At 44.4% G+C, this 17,946-nt stretch overlaps 1 long non-coding RNA gene across 2 annotated transcripts; it reads left to right on the top strand.

Annotated features, from left to right (window-relative positions):
• Nucleotides 1-1,805: 1,805 nt before the first annotated feature.
• On the top strand, nt 1,806-5,765 carry LOC127294752 (uncharacterized). 2 transcript variants are annotated; one of them, XR_007846994.2, is made up of 5 exons: nt 1,806-2,519; nt 2,693-4,600; nt 4,674-4,871; nt 4,986-5,141; nt 5,437-5,765. It is a non-coding gene; the product is annotated as an uncharacterized lncRNA (long non-coding RNA). The 2 variants fall into 2 exon arrangements; XR_007846993.2 differs by having other exon boundaries at nt 2,693-4,871; nt 5,437-5,764.
• The last annotated feature ends 12,181 nt before the right edge of the window (nt 5,766-17,946 follow it).

Below are 17,946 nucleotides of genomic sequence, written 5' to 3'. Positions count from 1 at the left end.
GAAAATAGTACATAGAGCAAATCATCACCTGCCGGTAGAGGTAGGCAAGTGCCGCTGTTCCCCAACTCCACCGGTGATCCAACACCGTAAGCGCCTTCAGCCAACACCAAATAGGCCAGCTTCCCCCCACTGTCAGGAAAGAGAGTCCTCGAAATCATGTACCATAAGTACACGCGGGCGTACGTCCTCCGAGTGTCCTCGTTGGCCCCTTCCGGGCATTCTCCAAAGTTAGTCCTGATCCAAGAGAAAGACGCGCCGGCGGGAGCTCTCTTATTTGGTTGTTCTGGCAGCGGAGGAGCCCTGCCAATAAGCGCCTCCATCTGCTGGCGCCACCCATCAGAAGCTGTGTTCATACACAGTGGCTCGCCCTGAATAGGTAGTCCAAGGATCATGGAAACATCCTGGAGAGTAGGGGCCATCTCGCCGGCCCTCAAGTGGAAGGTGTGAGTCTCCGGCCTCCACCGGTCGACAAGGGCGGTGAGTGCCGAGGGGTTCATGTTCGGCCCCCCACGGCTTACAAGGGATATGAACGGCATACGACCGGTAGGCTGGATGAACTCCGTGTACCTCTCGTCATACGGTATATCCACTGTGCCATGGTAACGAATCTTCAAAGGGTGAAGATCCGTTGTCCTCTCCGTCATATGAACAGCCCGGTGATCCCTGTCGTACTCTTCATCCAGGAGCCACACCATCCTACATGTTTACACAAATACAACATATTATGAGAAACACATACATGAGAATATATCCAAATAAGCCATCACAAATACATCAAATACATACATATACATTCATATCTAGGGATAGAACACCATATGAGTTATTCCTTCACATACACATTCATGAAATTTGATGCCTAGGGTTCCTACACATACACATTCAACACATACATAGCCATTTCAAACATCTTTGGTTCAAACACAACCAACATTTCAACACATACATACATAGGATTTTAACACATACATGTAAAATTTCATATCTAGGATTCCAACAAATCTTTGGTTCAAACACATATACTACAATGTAGATTCCACCAACATAAATTTCCACATATCCAAATCCAAGAAATCTACCAAATCTAGGGTTCATATCCAAATCTACCAAATCCACCAACACTAGTGGATGAATCGGAGGGAATCGAAGGGGAATACCTTGAGGAATGGAGGAGGAAGGAGTTGGCCGGATAGATCTGACGAATCATTGGTCGATTTGGTGGGGGGGTGAAGGGGAGGCGGGCGGCGGCGGCGGTTGGGGAGGAGAAGCAGAGAGGAAGAGAAAGAAGAAGGATGGGTCGGGCTGGGCGCGGGCGCCACACTTAAGTGGATGTGTGGCGCCCGTGGCATCGGTGCCACACATGCTAGTGTGGCGCCCGTGGCATCGGCGCCACACGTAGAGACTCGCCAAAATGGCTAAGTCCCAGACGTCCGGAGCCCCTGGATGTTTTCGACCCAAAAGTTGATATAAGTTGGCATGTGTGGCGCCGATGGGAGGGGCGCCACACATGCTGCCACGTCGGATCGGCAGACCAGCTCAGCGTCGAGGGGGCCACGTCGGCTGGGACAGTGGCGCCGGCAGGAGGGGCGCCACACTGGCATGTGTGGCGCCGATTAGAGGGGCACCACACAAAAGGATTAGATTGGTGAAATAGTTTCGCCGGAAGTTCAGTTTATGCTTTTCTTTAACTTTTGGGTTATTCTTTTGCAAATCGCCGTTCCAAGCCACGCACGCCGTCCCGTCAGGCTGCCATCAGCGTCGACCCCGTCGCTCGGCCATGTCGCCGCCGCCCGAATCAACCCCGTTGCCATATTTGTTTCCCTCCCCAGCAGCGCACGCCGCACCAGGCCTCCATCTGCGTCGGCGCCGTCGACTTCCACCAGGCCGCCGTCACCCACGTCTGCCTGAACGATCCCTCTTTCCTTGGTTTTCTCTCTCTCTGGTCTCCTCTTTCTCATTCAGTGACGGGTGCAGCGTCGCCAGAGACGGCCGCGTCGCCAACGTCCTCGACGGCAACGAGAGCGGGGCGACCGACGAGGATGGAGACGCTGCGGCGCCACGTGAGCTCGATCTCCGCTGTCGGGTTTTCCCCGTCGTGTCCGTGCTGTCGGCGAGGTCGGAGTCGACGTTCTACAGCCTCCCGGCTCCAGATATTCAGCGACGAGGAATCCTGAGCAACGGGGATTTCATCCCCGTGCTCAGCGCGGCCAAAGACGGCGGGAAACAGCGACGCGGAGGCAAACTCCGGCGAGGTTTAACTGAACCTTACTGAACTTTTCTATTCTTTGTTTGCGTGGATGAATGGGAAAAGGAGGGCGAGAAGGAGGATGGCGTGCAGGGGCTTCTCCGCGTGACCGCGTCCAGGTTATAGCAGAGTGAGAGCTAGAGCGCGGTTTGGTGGCGACGATAGGATTCAGACTTCAGAGAAGCTCCTCTTGTGATTCCCTCTGTCGGACACTGGCCAGGTGGTTTGGTCCGGCTCGGCTGGGAAGGGAAGAAAGGATGGGCTGGCTGGTTAGGTAGGTTTTTCTCTTTCTTTTATTTGTTTAAAAATTCTCTCCATCTTCAACTCGACTTTGAAATCAGAGAGAGAGGTAGAGAGAAAGTTATTGTTAACATTTTCTTTTTCTTTCACACATTTCCTTTTTTATGTTACAATGTTGATTTTTGGGGATTTTTATTTAGTGAACAGGGCAAATTGGATGAGCCGGCTAAATCGAAGATGTGGAGTATGGGCAGCCCATCAGGCGAGTATTGCTTTCTCTCTCCATCTCTCTTTAATTCCATGGTAGGTTTGCCTGTATTTTTGGTGCGGTGATGAGCTATTAGCACTAAGAAAGCAAGATACTCAGAGACGTCCTATCACTTTCGCCAAGTCGGCAGGGAACGGGCTTGAGGAGGACCTTGATGATTGAGAGGCCAACTCGATTTTGATTGATAGTCCATTATCAGCTTGCGTGTCTTCTCAAATTAGTAGCTACTGCATATTTGAAAGATCATCAAATATCTGTTCTAAATGACCACGTTATTGTGCCTGGTGTTAAAAGGATTTATCTTCCACATTTTAACATCTGATTTGTTTTGTGGTCAATAGATTATATTAACTCAGCTACTGATATATCACCTTTTCTACTTACTGCAGAGAAGCGAGCTAATTAGTAACTTCTTGAGCCTGTAGTTATTAGTATTTGACTTATTTTGGTTTGACATGTAGTAAATGAAACCACTTCTTGCTCATTTCATTGGGGGCAATACAGCCATTTTGAAAGGAAATTGAACTACATTATGTTCTATAAGGTATGGTTATGCAAGAATGATATTGTAGACCCGGTGCTCACTGATTATAGTACCAGTTCAGTGGAAAAATGCATGCGTATTGGAGAATTTCATTTCTGTGGAACAGTTCATGCTTAATCAGTTTTCTACTTGGGAGGAGATACCTGAACTTCCAAAGTTTACGAACGAATGTTCTCACTAGAGACTCAAAATATCTACGTTTTTCTTAAAGTTGCCAAACCATCTACATCGGTAAATGACCTAACTGTTTAGGCAGACGAGAACGACAAGATTGGAACTCTGCTAATGTTTTGTGTGGTGTGCATTTATTAATATAGTCTACAAAAAATTTAAAACGGTTTATATCCGTTCCCTTTGTAGTTGTTTCTTGGGAACTAGATTTAGTATTATTTTTCCAGTGTTGCATCATGTTGCCTAAACACAAGGATAAAAGTTTGCATGGTTGTTGTATTTTGTTTACACTATTCCAAATAATGTTTTACATTTTTACACACTAAGGGTGGTTTTGCACGCTGCTTATCTGAGTAAGTATTCTTGCTTAGTCCATCTGATAACATGATGAAATTGCCCTCATTGTTAGCACTTTATAGCCGACCTGAATTTTATCACATGGGGTGCGAATTTACTAGCTTTATTTCTGTACCTGCAATAAGGATATATCATATACAGTGAAAAAATTAAGTAATTTTGAAGGTGATCTTTTTCTTGGTCTGCAGCTTAAAGAAAAGAAAGCAAGACAAGTAAAGAATAAAACAGTTGTTAAAATTCCAGAACTAATCTGAATGCTCTGCTAAACCAGAGGTCGGTGTTTTCTTAAAAACAGAGTTCAGCGGTGAGACAAATGGACACTAAAAGATTTTTCGTATTTTGTCCTACTTAGTTCTCCATGCAATTCCATAAGGCTAGCTACAGATCTGACAATAGAATTATTTGCATATCGAATCTTTGATGGTGACAGTTTTGAAATTCAACTCTTTGAGGGTAAATCTTTGCTTGCTCTCTAGCTGAATTCAAATGATACAGAAGATAAGTACAGCAGAGACAACCAACTGTTAGTCATATTGGAACAGTAATATGATTGCTCTGCTACACGACTAGAAACGAAACACACAAAGAAACCGATGGAAAGTGAAAGATCATGGGCTGTCAGAATTTTCCATCCTGTTCTTATTTTATGACATGTTAAACTGCGAAGAAAAGTGCTTCAAAGCTCAGAAACAAGAGGCTGCTCTTCGTCGGTGACTCAATCAATAGGAACAAATTGGTCTCCCTGGCGTGCATGGTCGATTCCTCCATTCCTAAGGTCTCAAGATGCGTGTTTACAATGGCCTCCTTAAAGGCGTATATTTTTAATATCTGAATATTGAATTTCACAGAACATAGGAGGCATGCATAGCACTTTCTGTCAGCTGACTTATACAAATTCTGGTAATCGCTGATACTGGAATCAAGCAACAACATTCTGATAATCTACCGGATGGAGTACCAGATCATAAGGTATAAAATTAATAAGCATTCCGTTATATACGTAGAGGAACGGTGAATCAGAAGGCCAATATGAGGATGAAGGTCATGTAAGTATATTTCCTTTGCTTCTTCATACTATATATATTTATACGTATGATATTACAGTTAAGTCAACACATACCTGAACTGATCAAAATCTCTCCACCATTTACGATGATCAGATATGCCTCATTTGACGATGGTGATGCAAAGCTAGACGAAGTGAAGATGGTCTAAGGTTTTGAGATCACTCTCAAGAAGCTAACTAATTAGCTGGGAATGAACATCACCAAAAAAGACTAAAATCTATTTCGCTGGCTCATCGCCTAACCATACTGGTGAGACGGCAAACTACAACTAATATTTTTATCTATGTTGATCTAAAAAATATATATTTTTATCTATCAAATGTTAGACCCGATTACCGACACATTAAATTTCTTTTGAAGATACTGCATAGTTTGTTCCGTTCTTCACTGGAAACCAAACATACACCGGCAGTTGTCCTGACCAGAAAAGAGTGGCCTTTGCTACTATAACAACGGCAGTGCTACTGCCAGTTTTTGGAACAAATAGAAAAAGAGCAGAAACACAACGATGAAACAAAATCTCATGGAACATTGATTTTTTCAGGAAAAGCGTGTGGGGTGGAGACGACAACAAGGCGTAGCTGATCCCGGATGCTGTGGACGAAGAGGTCACCACAGACTGCAGCATGATGGGCAATGCTGGAGATATCTTCAGAACACTGGAGAAGAAAGACGTCGACGCCCCAGATTGCCAACACCAGCTCTACGTGGGCTCTACACTTTGGTGTTTCACAGGTGCTATTGGCATATAAAACTGATGTCACTCAGTGACGCCCAGTGTATGAACTAACAAGGAAGAAAACTCTTGCATCATCATTGTACTTCATAAGCTACTTTTGACTAAGCTACTTTTGACTGACTATGAAATATATACCCTCTAGATGCAATCTTCCCCCTATCGTATTTTATATTTCCATAAAGTATATTCATTAGCGTGTAGTCCTGTCATTAGTGTTAAGTTTTGCGAACATCAATATAAAAACGGGCGCGGCGCACGCCGCGCCAACACTTCCTAGTACGTCTTAAACATATTCATTCATGTGCTAGGTGCTCACAAAGTTGTTTAAAGAAAAAAGTACTTGTCATGTGACACGTTTAAAAAGGAAAAATCCGGTACAAAAAATAGGACTTTTCACAGGATATTTTTCTCTTTTTTTACATAGACCCTAAAAATATCTGTTTTTCGTGAAACTTGACGAATGAACATATATTGTGGAGATGTATATGCAGATTTTTTTTTTCAAAGATTTTCGACATTTCGAAATATGCTTTTTTGGTAGAGGGTGCATATGCAACCGGGAGCCGAATTGATTTTCCGCTATAGGAGATAGTCAAAAATAATGAAATGCATTCATTGTGTCTTTCAAATATTCAGAAACTAACGGTTTCATCGGGGACGATAGGTGGATCGATGGGCGGTCTCTTCATGACATGGCACCGGACCTTGTTGCACTCATTCTGAGACGCCCCAGAAAGTGCGGCATGGTGCGCGAGAAGCTGGTCGGCCGCAAATAGATTACTCACATTACATGGTCCTTGAGCTTCCTAGCCCTTTGGCAATATGTTTAGGTATGGATCCGGTCACGCGATGTTCAACTCGGAGCTGGACATGTTGATTTGGAGGTGGACAAACCACACCCAATACTCCTCCAAGTCTTGTTACAACATCCTTTTTGAGGGAGCACTTGTTTCAGGGTCTTGGAAACTCAACTGGAAGTCATGGCCACCCCCGGCGAGGGTGAAGTTCTTCATCTCGCTTGCATGCTAGACTGTTGTTGGGCTCCATGTTCTCCAACATCTCGCGAGTTCCCTACTATGCGGCCAATAATCAGAGGAGACGATGGATCTCATGGGTTGTTGGATCTTGAAGCATCGCAACACAGCCGTCTTCGACAACTCCCGACCCTATGGACATCCTTCCTTGACACGATCGTAGGCAGAAGCGGGGATCGGGCCATTGGCCGGCCCACTGCTCCCCTAGACTGGCTTGCTTTGTTTGAGTTGTATGCTTTGTTTGAGTTGTATGGTTTGGTGTTAATTCTTATCTGGACTTGTACATAAACACGTGTTTCTATCAACGTTTCGAAACACTATGTTTTTTTTATGTTTTCATGGAAAAATCTAGTTACATCCGGGAACTTCAAAACGTAGCACTTATGTCCTGGTACTTCATTAAATCATATCTTAAGTCTGCTTCGCATCTTGCCTTTCTCTTGTGTCCTTTGATCGGCACCTCGTCAGATCAGGGCCTTTGGTGGGATTTCTTAGTACCAAGATCGGCTGAGCATCTGCCTGCTGGCGCCGTCCTTCATTGTGTGAAAATTGACAAATTGACTTATTTTAAAAAAAATTAACAGAAAATAACATATTCCATTTTTTCAATCTAACATATTTCTATAACGCCCAACTGGGGAGTTATGATATATTAATTGCATGCCGACAAGGCTCGGAGCATTATATGCCCATGATCATAGTGCCTTGCCCCAAGGCGTTATGGGAATGATGCCTAGAGTCAAGGAATCACCATGGTGTTATGCAGGCATAACCGCACACTGGACTTGGCTTTATGGAGATAGGTTATATGGGAAAAGGTTCAGATAGGTTCTTTATGCATTCAACATTTGAAAAGAGGTAAATTATGTTATTTTTCACCATCATGGTGGCATCTGCCTAAGAGCAAGTACAATAAGTCCTAGTCAGGTGGCTACAAGTATTAAAATAATATATTTGTGTTTAGTTGGAGTAGAGAGAAGAGGAGAGAGAATGTAAGAGCAAGTACAATAAGGCACAGTCAGCTGGCTATAAGAGATAAAATATTATAAATTTGCTTAGTTGGAGGAGAGAGATTAGGAGAGAGAAGAGAAGTGGGCTACTATCTAATAGCTAGCTCTAGCACGTGCTCCTAGGCACTATGTGAGACTAAAAGGTGGGCCATGCATTGTAAAAGTATTACACTTTTAGAGCAAGAAGAATAGTATAGCCGGCAGTCGGCTATAACAATTTGCCACATCATCTATAGTCAACTTATAGCTAGCATGTACAATAGTAAGCTATAAAAGTGTAATACTTTTACAATGCATGGCCCACCTTTTAGTCTCACATAGTGCCTAGGAGCACGTGCTAGAGCTAGCTATTAGATAGTAGCCCACTTCTCTTCTCTCTCCTAATCTCTCTCCTCCAACTAAGCAAATTTATAATATTTTATCTCTTATAGCCAGCTGACTGTGCCTTATTGTACTTGCTCTTATAGCTTACTATTGTACATGCTAGCTATAAGTTGACTATAGATGATGTGGCAAATTGTTATAGCCGATTGCCGGCTATACTATTGTTCTTGCTCTAAGTGGGCTATTATGCAAGAGCTAGCTCTAGCACGTGCTCCTAGGCAAGTTGTGTGAATGAAAGGTGGTTCATCCATTGAGAAAGTAGTACAATTTTATAGCCAACTATTGTACTTGTTGACTATATGTTAGCTATAGATAACATGACATCTTGCTTATAGCCAACAACCGGCTATACTATTGGAGTTGCTCTAAGCCGCCGCCATATCGAGAAAATGAGAGAGAGGGGAGGTGAGATGATGGCATTGAGTGGTTACTCTACCATAGGGGCTTAGATGCAAATATCCATGTGGTCGGTCGGTGTGGCGTTGTTCAAAGGCCATGGAGCTATCATCAGATGAGAAAATGATTTGAAAGAATCTGAAGTATCAGGACAAAAGTGTTACGTTTCATTGTTCTGGGGCGGAAGTGTTACTTTCTGAATAGTTCGAGGACCTTAGATGCATTTTCTACTCTCAAAATTAAATTTGTGGAAGTTAACATAAATTAACCAAATAACTCATGTTATATGCATGTGCATGCAACTGATGTTTTTCTCCCGTTGGCCCCATAGTTTTAAAGAGAGCGTGCCACTATTGGGTAGTCGCAAAGACGACTACCTTATTTTTGTAGGTAGAGGTACCCTCACACAAAATTAGTGGTGCCGGCATATGTGATACCGGCAAACAAAAAAGTACTACTACTACTACTCTCTCTGTAAGTACATATATTTCGAGGGTTAGATTTGACCAATAAAACGAGCGAGGATTATGTGCTACAAAAGTTATACCTTTGAATTCATCTTCGAGTAAAGTTTTAATTTGAACGGTATAATTTCATGACATAATTCTAATGTACTAAATCAAATTGATAGCCAACATTAGAGCACAAAAAAAAAAAAAAACTCACGTAAGTCTGGACGAAGGGGCCGGGGTATATCTTACTTTTTTTTTAAACTGGGTATATCTTACTTTGTTCTCTCTTTTTTTTTTGTACAAGAAAGGGGTCTAGAAGACCCCGGATTATCCATTAAGACACATGGCAGGTTACAAATTTGCAGGCCGACCCTTTTACAACACTCGCACGGAAGAAACCGATATTTGAAGATAAAGCCTGCCGACGTGCAAAAAAACACCCTAGAACTAAAATTGGAAAAACAATCAAGTCCCTGGGAGTCTCTGCCACCGCCGGCGTCCTCAAGGCGTCGCCGCCGAGGAACTGGGCGCAGACGCTCGAACACCCCTTTCCGGCGTAGATCCGTCGCCGCCGGATACCTGGACACCACCGGAGACGTACCACTTGGTGGCTACAAGATGCCGAGCTCCAGCAGTGAGGATGAAGTAGAGCCTCCGACCTGGAGGTTGTCGATGGATGGCCGCCACTCCGGCCGTAGATAGCAGAGGCAGAGATGCCTCTAGCTTGGTTGCGCAAACTTTGTTCTCTTCTAGTTTGGCTATCTTAATTAATGTGTAAGATTATCGGTCCATTTGTCCACCAAACCTTTCGAATACATTTCTGCGTATAGTATACTACCACGTCGTTTAGCAATTAAAGGGGCTTATGTAATGTCAATCTCCTCATGTCACATTCCAGCGGCTACAACCATGTGCTCCGTTGCTAGGTACATTCCTGGATTTTGTTTCCGTGAATTAATTGAGGACAAGTCAGCAACATAGTATGTGAGTGTGACAAAAGTGGTTATCACATCTAATTCTCAGATGCAATCTGCAATGCTATCTGCAAAAGCATCCAAATATATGTCTATATATCTAGAATTCTGCTTTGCTATGTTTGTTAAAGACTGAGAATAGGGAGTGACATGCAAAAGTAATTCATACGGAATACTTAGGCTAGTCATAGTGGGGAGTAAGTTAGATTAATAATATGGTATATGTTACTAATCTAAGTTACTACCTCTATAGTGGGTACTAATTTATATGTGATGTCATGCATTGTGTCATTTACTATGTTGTAGACTCATCTTGTCTTAGGGTGTGTGATGTTATGGTCACTACGGGAACCCGCCGACGTGCCGACGGCCAGAATCTGTGCCGACGGCCGCCGTCGGCACAGCCTCACTCGCCGTCAGCCCAGTAAAGTGGCCGTCGGCACAGCTTGGCCGTCGGCACAGAACCCCCAGAGCAGAAGGCCGCCGTCGGCACAGTTCAGCCGTCGGCACAAACCCAGTCTGTGCCGACGGCACGTAACCTAGCCGTCGGCACATGGACAGATGGCGGGGCCACCGACAACGGCGTCAACAGGTGGCAAACGGCGTGAAACTGTGCCGACGGCCTGGCCGTTGGCACAGGTTTCCTCTATGTGGGCCGACGGCCAGGCCGTCGGCACAGCTTCCCCGCCAATTTTTCCTCCTTCCGCCCTTTTTCCCGCCATTCTTCTCGTGCCCATTTCCTATGTAGGCCGACGGCCAGGCCGTCGGCACAGCTTCCCGCCAATTTTTCCTCCAACATTCCCGCCATTTTTCCCCGCTCCTTCCCTTCCGCCCTTTTTTCCCGCCATTCTTCTCGCGCCCATTTTCTCCCGCCAAGTATTCGCCGTTTCAGCCGTCGTCGTCCTATATATAGCCATGTCTTCTCCACTAACATCACCAGCAACATTTCTCTCCTCATCAACTCTCTCATCCAAAAACACCACAAAATCCTCTGAGCTCAGCTGCCGTCGAGATGGCTCCTCGTCGCCGTAGCAACACGGGCTTCATCGGCGTTCGCCAGCGGGCTGCGGGCCATTTCGCGTCTGAAATCACCGCCGGTGGTGTGCGTGTGTGGCTCAGCACCTTCTACACGAAGGAGGCTGCTGCCCGCGCATACAACGTTGCGGCTTGGAGGTTTGGCCAGCCGCACCACGAATTGAACTTCCCGGAGGTCAGGTCTCTGGCGGAAGCCCAGAGTCTCTCTACTGAGCCGCTACTTCGCTCATAGAGTGAAGCGCGGCGGTACAGGTCTGGTCAGCGGCGGATTGATACCACCGAGGCGGACGAGCAGTTCATGGCACAGTGGCGCAGAGACCATCCCGGAGACGTCGAGGCAGAGCGCGCATTCTGGAAGAGCAAGCAGACGTACAGGAGAGAGAGAGAGGAGGGCGGGAAAGCGGCAGAGGAAGGCCGCGGTTGAAGCAGAGTATGCCAAAGGAGAGGCGTCGACATGGGGGGAGGATGATGAGCGGTGGTCGTGGAAACTCACAACTACCGCTTCAGAGGACACCCCCAGCGAGGACGAAGATTTCGACTTCTCTGATTAATATGTGTGTGTGTCGAGTCCGTGTGTCTAGCGGGTCATGCGTCGACCCAGTGTTAAGTTCTTTGTTCGTGTGTGGGTGTAGTTCTTTAAATGTTTTGGTTTATGTGTGGGTCTAGTTCTTTAAGTGTTTTGGTTCCTGTGTGGGTGTAGTTCTTTAAGTGTTTTGGTTCATGTGTGTGGGTGTAGTTCTTTAAGTGTTTCGGTTCGTGCTTGGGTGTAGTTTTTTAAGTGCTTTAATTGTATCGTGTGTGGGTCTCAAGTTCTTAAGTGTATCAATATTGTGTGTCGTCAGAAATCGAGCATCGGAGGGTGGAAATGGTCCCAAAATTCAGGCAGATTATAGACTGTAGGGGTAAAATCCAGGATCTGTATGTGCAAACTCCTGGTACGGCTAAAACGGAGCCTATTTTATGGTAAAGTAATCCCAACCTATGGTTTCCCATGTACATATGTCCTAAACAAACCAAAGCAAATAAAAAAATCCATTGTTACACCGTCACACGGAGAAAGCTATAGGGGTAGATCTGCGGGGTCCCCGCCCTAGGGTTTCCGAAGATACAGATCACCGGAGCATCGGAACCGCTTAAAAACTTGCATATGTCCCTAGCATATGTGAAAAAGTGTGATGTAGGGTTTGGCTAACCTTGCAAGTACCCGGCGTTGACGATTTTCGCAGACATGGGCCAGCACTTGGTGAAAATCCAGGATCTGTATGTGCAAACTCCTGGTACGGCTAAAACGGAGCCTATTTTATGGTAAAGTAAGCCCAACCTATGGTTTCCCATGTACATATGTCCTAAACAAACCAAAGCAAATAAAAAAAATCCATTGTTACACCGTCACACGGAGAAAGCTATAGGGGTAGATCTGCGGGGTCCCCGCCCTAGGGTTTCCGAAGATACAGATCACCGGAGCATCGGAACCGCTTAAAAACTTGCATATGTCCCTAGCATATGTGCACAAGTGTGATGTAGGGTTTGGCTAACCTTGCATGTACCCGGCGTTGACGATTTTCGCAGACATGGGCCAGCACTTGGTGAAAATCCAGGATCTGTGTGTGCAAACTCCTGGTACGGCTAAAACGGAGCCTATTTTATGGTAAAGTAAGCCCAACCTATGGTTTCCCATGTACATATGTCCTAAACAAACCAAAGAAAATAAAAAAAATCCATTGTTACATCGTCACACGGAGAAAGCTATAGGGGTAGATCTGCGGGGTCTCCGCCCTAGGGTTTCCGAAGATACAGATTACCGGAGCATCGGAACCGCTTAAAAACTTGCATATGTCCCTAGCATATGTGCACAAGTGTGATGTAGGGTTTGGCTAACCTTTCATGTACCCGGCGTTGACGATTTTCGCACACATGGGCCAGCACTTGGTGAAAATCCAGGATCTGTATGTGCAAACTCCTGGTACGGCTAAAACGGAGCCTATTTTATGGTAAAGTAAGCCCAACCTATGGTTTCCCATGTACATATGTCCTAAAAAAACCAAAGCAAATAAAAAAATCCATTGTTACACCGTCACACGGAGAAAGCTATAGGGGTAGATCTACGGGGTCCCCGCCCTAGGGTTTCCGAAGATACAGATCACCGGAGCGTCGGAACCGCTTAAAAACTTGCATATGTCCCTAGCATATGTGCACAAGTGTGATGTAGGGTTTGGCTAACCTTGCATGTACCCGGCATTGACGATTTTCGCAGACATGGGCCAGCACTTGGTGAAAATCCAGGATCTGTATGTGCAAACTCCTGGTGCGGCTAAAACGGAGCCTATTTTATGGTAAAGTAAGCCCAACCTATGGTTTCCCATGTACATATGTCCTAAACAAACCAAATCAAATAAAAAAATCCATTGTTACACCGTCACATGGAGAAAGCTATAGGGGTAGATCTGCGGGGTCCCCGCCCTAGAGTTTCCGAAGATACAGATCACCGGAGCGTCGGAACCGCTTAAAAACTTGCATATGTCCCTAGCATATGTGAAAAAGTGTGATCTAGGGTTTGGCTAACCTTGCATGTACCCGTCGTTGATGATTTTCGCAGACATGGGCCAGCACTTGGTGAAAATCCAGGATCTGTATGTGTAAACTCCTGGTACGGCTAAAACGAAGCCTATTTTATGGTAAAGTAAGCCCAACCTATGGTTTCCCATGTACATATGTCCTAAACAAACCAAACCAAATAAAAAATCCATTGTTACACCGTCACACGGAGAAAGCTATAGGGGTAGATCTGCGGGGTCCCCGCCCTAGGGTTTCCGAAGATACAGATCACCGGAGCGTCGGAACCGCTTAAAAACTTGCATATGTCCCTAGCATATGTGCACAAATGTTTTTTGGTCTATGATGCGTCATTTTATGTGCTAAATGTTTTCCGTTTCGCGCGTTGGCGGACGGGTGCACGCGCGCGCCCGGTACGGCCATACCGCATGTCCCGGCGGCCCCGTTTTGCACAGTTGGCGAAGTAAACGGAGCCAAAAATTCGAGCGGAGCCGCGTGGCGTCATTTTATGTGTCCTAGTAACCACTGCAAAAGACGAAACTGGGATACGGCAATTATCTTGAAAAACCCTTCACGAACAGGACTATCACGTCCGGAGTTATATGGCTTTTAGGGGAAATGAGTAGGAAACGGCCCGTTTCACCACATAGTTTGTCGGAACAAGGCCATATTTGGCACGTGCGTGGGCCCTAGGATGGGAAGCAAGGCCCCGGTCGCGGATTTCCAATCCGAACCACGGGCGACGGTTTTTCCATTTCCGGGGTGCCGGAAGGGCTTTTTTTGTGAAGGAGCTACATGGTGCGCATTTTAGTATTGCGCGGGACCTCCGCGCAGCGGTAGGATACCTCCTACGCACCACCTATCACATTCCATATGCGCGCGGTAGCCATCTGGGAATCCCTCCCGCTTCCTGCGGTGTCCCGCCGAATCCGCTGGAAACTGACCGGATTTGAACTGGGGCGACACTTTCCTTCTCTCAATAAATGGAGGGAAAAATGTTTTTAGGTCTATGACACATCATTTTATGTGCTAAATGTTTTCCGTTTCGCGCGTTGGCTGACGGGTGCAACCGCGCGCCCGGTACGGCCATACCGCTTGTCCCGGCGGCCCCGTTTTGCACAGTTGGCGAAGTAAACGGAGCCAAAAATTCGAGCGGAGCCGCGTGGCGTCATTTTATGTGTCCTAGTAACCACTGCAAAAGACGAAACTGGGATACATCAATTATTTTGAAAAACCCTTCACGAACAGGGCTGAACAGGGCTATCACGTCCGGAGTTCTATGGCTTTTAGGGGAAATGAGTAGGAAACGGCCCGTTTCACCACATAGTTTGTCGGAACGAGGCCATATTTGGCACGTGCGTGGGCCCTAGGATGGGAAGCAAGGCTCCGGTCGCGGATTTCCAATCCGAACCACGGGCGACGGTTTTTCCATTTTCGGGGTGTCGGAAGGGCTTTTTTTTTGTGAAGGAGCTACATGGTGCGCATTTCAGTATTGCGAGAGACCTCCGCGCAGCGGTAGGATACCTCCTACGCACCACCTATCACATGCCATATGCGCGTGATACGCGTACAGCACGCGACCGTTGGGAAACCCAAGAGGAAGGTGTGATGCGTACAGCGGTAAGTTTTCCCTCAGTAAGAAACCAAGGTTTATCGAACCAGTAGGAGCCAAGAAGCACGTTGAAGGTTGATGGCGGCGGAGTGTAGTGCGGCGCAACACCAGGAATTCCAGCGCCAACGTGGAACCTGCACAACACAACCAAAGTACTTTGTCCCAACGTAATAGTGAGGTTGTCAATCTCACCGGCTTGCTGTAACAAAGGATTAGATGTATAGTGTGGATCATGATTGTTTGCAGAGAACAGTAGAACGAGTATTGCAGTAGATTGTATTCGATTAAAAGAATGGACCGGGGTCCACAGTTCACTAGATGTGTCTCTCCCATAAGAATAAGCATGTTGAGTGAACAAATTACAGTTGGGCAATTGACAAATAAAGAGGGCATGACCATGCACATACATGTTATGATGAGTATTGTGAGATTTAATTGGGCATTACGACAAAGTACATAGACCGCTATCCAGCATGCATCTATGCCTAAAAAGTCCACCTTCAGGTTATCATCCGAACCCCCTCCAGTATTAAGTTGCAAACAATAGACAATTGCATTAAGTATGGTGCGTAATGTAATCAACAAATATATCCTTAGACATAGCATTGATGTTTTATCCCTAGTGGCAACAACACATCCACAACCTTAGAGGTTTCTGTCACTCTCCCAGATTTAATGGAGACATGAACCCACTATCGAGCATAAATACTCCCTCTTGGAGTTACAAGCAAAAACTTGGCCAGAGCCTCTACTAGTAATGGAGAGCATGCAAGATCATAAACAACACATAGATGATATTGATAATCAACATAACATAGCATTCATTATTCATCGGATCCCAACAAACGCAACATGTAGCATTACAGATAGATGATCTTGATCATGTTAGCAGCTCACAAGATCCAACAATGATAACACAATTAGGAGAAGACGACCATCTAGCTACTGCTATGGACCCATAGTCCAGGGGTAGACTACTCACTCATCACTCCGGAGGCGACCATGGCGGTGAAAATAATTTTGAGTTTGAAAGCATTCAAATGGCCTAACTAAGCAAATGGGTTTTTTTCTTAAATTTGAAATAAGCAAGAAAAATAACATGATAGGCATAAGCACCAGAACCATGCCATTTTTTTTATTAAAACAAAAAGAAATAAAGAGAATAAAAAAATTTAGAAAATAAAATGAGGTGATAACATATCAGTCCCATTTCCTAGTTTTAATGGGGAAAAGATTTTGGAAAGATTTTATAAAACTAGAATTGGTTTTGTAAATAAAAGGAAGAAGAAAGGGTTTTTTTTTTTGGGATGTTGGGGGGAAATTGGGAGGGAAACTCCATTTTTTTTGAAAAGCTTGATTTGTGGCCATAGGGCATTGGGTTTACATTAAGGGCAAGGTTCTAAGAGTGGGATCAAGACATGATGATATAGAGAAGGTGATTAGGACATGAGGTGGTTAGGCCAAGAATGATTCTTGAGTAGAGTTGGGTGATCTTGGAGAGATAAAGATGCCAATGGGGATTAATCATTTGTTGAACAAACGATCTGTTACCAAGATCAAGCATAGATGGAGTGATGATATGATATATCAATGAGATATATTAGTGGCAAATACATTGCCATGGATAATTGATTACGGATCAATTAGTCCTAAAATTTAGCTTTATTGTCTATGGCCTTTATTAGATTTATTAAACTAGATATGAAGTCTTATTTTGAAAAGATTCGAAAAGAGAGAGGGTTTTAGAGGGAGTAGAATGACCCATAGTTAAAGTAGAATAAAATATATATCATTCCATTTTTTTAGGATACCAAAATCTGCATATAAAAGCTTTTGTAGATTTTAATGTCACCCAAAGTAAGGGTAAACCTTTTGGCAAATATTTTGTATCAAAAATAATTTTAGAAACCTCTTTTTTATATACTAAGATCAGAGGTGACCTTAGCCAATTTTAAAAGAAAAGGTTCTTGGCAAAAATATTTTGGATCAAAATTTAGAGTCATAGAGCATAACAAAACAAGTTTTGTATTTTGTCAAAAAGTTCAAATACCTTAGAAGAGAGGAGATTAAGGTAATACAAGAGTGGCCATAGCATGAGTGTTTTTCTTGAGACTTGGAGTTATGGGTTGAAATATTCCACTTAAGACTATTTAGCAAACACCACTCATCAAGCAAAGTCAGACGGACATTCCCAATCAAAAACAAATCAGTGCACGCAGAACATAAAAAGTGTTTTGTTCCCCCTAATTTTTGCACTCTGGACACATAAACATGATTGCAAAAGTTGGGGTGTTACAAAAAATCCATCAAGCATAGCAAAACAGGCAATGCGAAATAAAAGGCTGAATCTGTCAAAACAGAACAGTCCGTAAAGACGAATTTCTAAGAGGCACCAGACTTGCTCAAATGAAAATTCTAAAATTGAATGAAAGTTGAGTACATATCTGAGGATCACTCACGTAAATTGGCATAATTTTCTGAGTTACCTACAGATAATTAGGCCCAGATTCGTGACAGCAAGAAATCTGTTTCTGCGCAGTAATCCAAATCTAGTATGAACCTTACTATCAAAGACTTTACTTGGCACAACAATGCAACAAAACTAAGATAAGGAGAGTTTGCTACAGTAGTAACAACTTCCAAGACTCAAATATAAAACAAAAGTGCAGTAGTAAAATCATGGGTTGTCTCCCATAAGCGTTTTTCTTTAACGCCTTTCAGCTAGGCGCAGAAAGTGTATATCAAGTAACATCAAGAGACGAAGCATCAACATCATAATTTGTTCTAATGGTAGAATCAAAAGGTAACTTCATTCTCTTTCTAGGGAAGTGTTCCATACCTTTCTTGAGAGGAAATTGATATTTA

The sequence above is a fragment of the Lolium perenne genome, chromosome 4 (genome assembly GCF_019359855.2).
Source record: "Lolium perenne isolate Kyuss_39 chromosome 4, Kyuss_2.0, whole genome shotgun sequence".
Taxonomy (NCBI): domain Eukaryota; kingdom Viridiplantae; phylum Streptophyta; class Magnoliopsida; order Poales; family Poaceae; genus Lolium; species Lolium perenne.
Note: the sequence above shows the minus strand (reverse complement) of the source record. Positions and strands in the feature narration are given on the sequence as shown.